Here is a 5018-nt window from a genome sequence, read left to right as displayed (position 1 = left end):
GAAAGGATTGAACGTTCCTTAGTGTCAGTCTGAGGGATGGGAGAGTGTTCGGCTACTGCCTGTGTGCAGGTACACGTTAATGTTCGGTTGAGGGTTAGGAACTCGGTTAACCCGAGGGTGAACAGGGTTGTTGTGTTAGTTTAAATGACAGTGAGGGTATGGACAGTGTAGATTTCAGATAACAGCCACGTAGGTTCGGAGCAGTATTTGAACCTTGGTCCGCGTGAGGGAAGTTAAAGGTTGGTATGTTGGTTAGGGTGAGGGTGAGTGATGGGACAGTATTCAGGTTCTGGTTACAGCCAGATGCGTGTTTAGGCTCCTAAGACTTTACGTCCACGGTTGGCGGGAGGATGTGGGAAGGATTGAATGTTGGTGAGGGTGAGGCTATGGGATGCGAAATGTTTCAGCTACTGCGTGAATCCACGTACACATTAAGTTCTGGTAAGAATTAGGAATTCGGTAGCCTAAGTGTGGGACAGGGTTGGTGTGTGTTAAAGTGATAGTGACGGTTCGGAAAGGCAGAGTTTGGTATACTAGCCAAATTACGTTTAAGGTCCGATGAGTGTTAGAACCTCGGTAACCGCGAGGGTAGGGTAAAGTTCATATGTTGGTTTAGTTGAGGGTGATGAATGGAACGTTGTTCGGACGTTGGCTACAACCATGTATACATTTATGTTCGGAACAGTGTTTGAGCTGCAGTAACCGTGAGGCAACTTAATGGTTGGTATGATGGTTAGGGTGAGGGAGAGAAATGGGAAGGGTGAGGGTTCGCCTTTTATTTACAGCCTTGTGTACCTCTGGACTCCCAGCATTGTTAGGGCCATGGTTACCAGGGGGGTATGGCAAAGGATTGAATGTTGGTTAGTGTCAGTCTGAGGGTTCGACTACTGCCTGTATCCAGGTACACGTTATTGTTCGGTTGAGTGTAGGAACTCGGTTAACCCGAGGGTGAACAGGGTTGGTGTGTTACTTCATATGACGTTGAGTGTTTGTACAGTGTAGAGTTTTGGATAACAGCCAAGTAGGTTACGAACAGTATTTGAAACTTGGTCAGCGTTAGGGAAGTTAACGGATGGTATGTTGGTTAGGTGAGGGTGAGTGATGGGACAGTGTTCAGGTTCTGCTTACAGCCAGGTGCATCTTTAGTCTCGGAAGACTCTTAGGGCCACGGTTAGCTGGAGGTTATGGAAAAGGATTGAATGTTGGTTAGTGTGAGGCTGAGGGATGGGACATTTTTCAGCTATTGCGTGCATCGAGATATACATTATAGTTTAGGTGAGGATTAGGAATTCGGTAGCCAGAGTGTGAGACAGGTTTGGTGTGTTAGTTAAAGTGGCGGTGAGGGTTTGGACAGTGTTGGGTTTCGGATAACAGCCAAGTAGGTGCGGAACAGTATTTAAACTTTGGTCTGCGTGAGGGAAGTTAAAGGTTGGTATGTTGTTTAGGGTGAGGGTGAGTGTTGGGAGAGTTTTCAGGTTCTGCTTACAGACAGGTGCACGTTTAGGCTCCTAAGACTCTTAGATCCACGCTTAGAGGGAGGTTATGGGGAAGGATTGAATATTGGTTAGTGTGAGGTTGAGGCATGGTACATGTTTCAGCTACTGCCTCCAGCCCGGTATACATTTAGTTTCGGAGCAGTGTTAGAGCCACATTCACCCCAACGGAAGTTAAAGGTAGGTGTGTTGGTTAGTGTGAGGGTGAATCATGCGACAGTGTCCAGGGTCTGTTTACAGGCAGCTGTACATTTAGGGTCAGAACACTCTAGGGCCACGGTTACTGGGATGGTATGGTACAGGTTTTTATGTTGGTTAGTATGAGGCTGGGGGACAGGACATGGTTCGGCTACTGCCTGCAGCCAGGTGTAGATTAATCTTCGGTTCCGTGTTTGGGCCTCGGTTAGCCCGAAGTTGGGGACAGTGTTGACGTGTTAGTTAAAGTGAGGATGAGTGTTCAGATGCGGTACGGTTTGGATAACAGCCAAGCATACGTTTAGGTTCAGAACTGTTTTAGAGCCTCAGTTACCGCGACGGTAGGTTAAGGTTCTTATGTTCGTTAAGTTGAGGGTGAGGAATGGAACTGTGTTCGGATGTTGCCTACAACCTGGTATACATTTAGGTTCGGAACAGTGTTTGAGCCATGGTAAACGTGAGAGAAGTAAAAGGTTGGTATGATGCTTAGGGTTAGGGTGAGAAATGGGACAGGGTTCGCCTTTTGCTTACAGCCTTGTGTACGTCTAGGCTCAGAACACTGTTATGGCCATGGTTAGCTGGAGGGTATGGGAAAGGATTGAATGTTGGTTAGTGCCAGTCTGAAGGATGGGAGAGTGTTCGGTTACTGCCAGTATCCAGGTATACATTAAGGTTTGGGTGAGGGTTAGGAACTCTAACTCGAGGGTGAACAGAGTTGGCGTGTTAGGTAAAGTAACGTCGAGTGTTTGGACAGTGTAGAGTTTTGGATAACCTCCAAGTAGTTTCAGAACAATACTTGAACCTTGGTCAGCGTGAGGGAAGTACAAGTTTAGTATGTTGGTTAGGGTGAGGGTGAGTGATGGGACAGGGTTCTGGTTCTTCTTACAGCCATGTGTACGTTTAAGCTCGGAAGACATTTAGGGTCACGCATAGCGGGAGGTTATGGGAAAGGATTGTACGTTGGTTAGTGTGAGTCTGAGACATGGGTCATGTTTCGACTACTGCCTGTAGCCATGGATACATTAAGTTTCAGTTCAGTGTCAAGGCCTCGGTTAGCCCTAATTTGGGGATAGTGTTGACTTGTTAAAGTGAGCATGATGGTTTGGACAAGGTATGGATTCAGAAATCAACCAAGTATAACTTTAGGGTTGGAAGTGTGTTAGAGCCACGGTTACCGTGAGGGTAGGGAAAAGGTTCGTATGTTGTTTAAGTTGACGGTGAGGGATGGATCTGAGTTCGGCTTTTGCCTACAACAAGATACACATTTAGGTTCAGAACAGTGTTTGAGCCATGGTAACCGTGAGGGAAGCACAAGGTTGGTATGATGGTTAGGGTGCGGGTGAGGAAAGGGACGGTGTTCCCCAGTAGCAGCACACCACCCACGCCAGAGACATGGCGTGCGGAGAAGGCGGTGAGCAGGCGGGAGGCGCAGCGCTGGCGGAGCCGGCCAGCGGGGAGATGCTCGCCTCCCGAGCAGATCACGTGAAGGGCATGCGCTCACGGGGCAGGCCAGGAGCATGCTCTTGGGGTGCTTTGAGACGGGTCCCAGCATCTAAGGCCATATCACTCTGAATGCGCCAGATCTCGTCTGATCTCAGAAGCTAAGTAGGGTTGAGCCTGGTTAGTACTTGGATGCGAGACCGCCTGAGAATACCAGGTGCTGTAGGCGTTTGCTCGACTCTCCCTTTGCGCTGCCGCTGAAGCTTGGCTCCCTGTGAACACCTGCCGACCCTTCCCCTCTGCAGCTGCCCAGCCAACCGAAGGTCCCCCTGGGCAGGGGCGGGTCAGCTGCCCTGTACTACAAGCTCGCAGCCCGGCTCGCACGCCAGGCCTTTCGTCCACGTCTCTCGCCAAACCCAGTCCTCAGTCCTCTTCGCTACCGCCATCCGACAGCCCGCCGCCCTTCGCTGTACCTCGGTTGCCGCCGCCGCACCATCACCGCGCTCCCCACACCCGCCACCAGCGCTGCCCTTGCCCCCGCCCCCGCGTCCGCCATCGCGGCACTCCCTCACCTCCAGCCTCTGATATCCCCGACTCCACCGCCAACACTGCCTTCTTCTCCGATACCGCCACAGCTGGCGACATCACCGCCACGCGCCCAGCGGCCGGCGACACAGCCACCAACGCCGCCGCCGCCATCGCCGACCTCACAACCATTCTGCGCTGCTGCCGCTGCCGCCATCGCTGCTCTCGATCTGCCCCAATTCTGCCGCCGCCACCACCATCACCGTGCTTCCTATCCACGCCGTCAGCGCTGCCCTCGCCCCCAGCCCCGCCACCACCATTACCACACTCCCACAATGTCCCGCCTCAGCGGTCCCGCCTCCGCCTCAAGCACCACCTGATTCCCCGCTACCACCGCAGCAGACTCCATCATCGCCGCCCTGCGCACCAGCGCCCACCATCAAAGCCTCCATTGTCACTGCCACAATTGACGACCACGCCACCCTCCCCTGTAGCCACCGCCACTGCCGCCGTGGGCTCCTCCCACAACTCCCAGTCGCAGGGCTGCCTGCTGGTGCAGTCCTCAAGCAGTCTTGGGGGTGAGGTTGGGGGTGAGCCTGGTGGCAGTAGTGGGGCAGGGAGTACAGCGGTCTGGGTCTGGGGAGTCCCAGAATGCCAGAATTCCACGACTTCTGGAACCATCAGGGAAGTGGCCGTGTCCCGTGGAGCCATGGGTGTCATGAAGGGGCCTCACTGCCAGCCAGGATTAGTCCGCCGCCCACGCCAGTGGAATTTGGAGGAGGCGGGGAGCAGGACATGGGGTGAGGGGCTGGCGTGGGGCCCAGGATTGTGATGAAGGGCAGCTGCAGACTGGAGCTGCTGCACCCTGGTGGCGAGAGAGGCTCTCCCTGGCTTTGGGCCAGTGTGTGGGGTCGGCCAGGGCCAGGGCCAGGTTACGACATGCCTAGGGCTGGAGGGGATGCAGAAGACCCTGCCACCCCCTAGGTGGTCCTGAGAGGGGGGGACAGCACAGCAGCAAGGGGGGTGTGCGGTTGCGGTGATGGGGGTGGGGATGAGAGGAGTTGGGGTAGGGGGGAGGGATAAAATCCATTCGGGGACAGGGGAGTCCCAGGATGCCAGGGCGCCCAAGCATCTGTCCCAGTCAGGGAAGTGACTGAGGCCACTGGAGCCACAGGGGGGCAAAGGGGCCTCGCTCCGGGCCAGGAGTAACCCTTCGCCCTCCTCAGCGGCATGCGGAGAAGGCGGGGAGCAGGAAGGAGGCGCGCAGGGAGACATGCTCGCCACCCCAGCGGCCCAGGAGCACGGCGCGCGCTCAGGAGGCAGGCCAGGAGCAGGCTCTTGGAGAGCCAGGAGCCGGGTCCCAGC

At 54.7% G+C, this 5018-nt stretch overlaps 1 pseudogene; it reads left to right on the top strand.

The window, feature by feature from the left end:
- Positions 1-3238: 3238 nt before the first annotated feature.
- Positions 3239-3357, top strand: LOC148757073 (5S ribosomal RNA; annotated as a pseudogene).
- Positions 3358-5018: the final 1661 nt, after the last annotated feature.

This window comes from Rhinolophus sinicus, chromosome 9 (genome assembly GCF_057876585.1).
Source record: "Rhinolophus sinicus isolate RSI-liver-muscle chromosome 9, RSI-T2T, whole genome shotgun sequence".
Taxonomy (NCBI): domain Eukaryota; kingdom Metazoa; phylum Chordata; class Mammalia; order Chiroptera; family Rhinolophidae; genus Rhinolophus; species Rhinolophus sinicus.
Note: the sequence above shows the minus strand (reverse complement) of the source record. Positions and strands in the feature narration are given on the sequence as shown.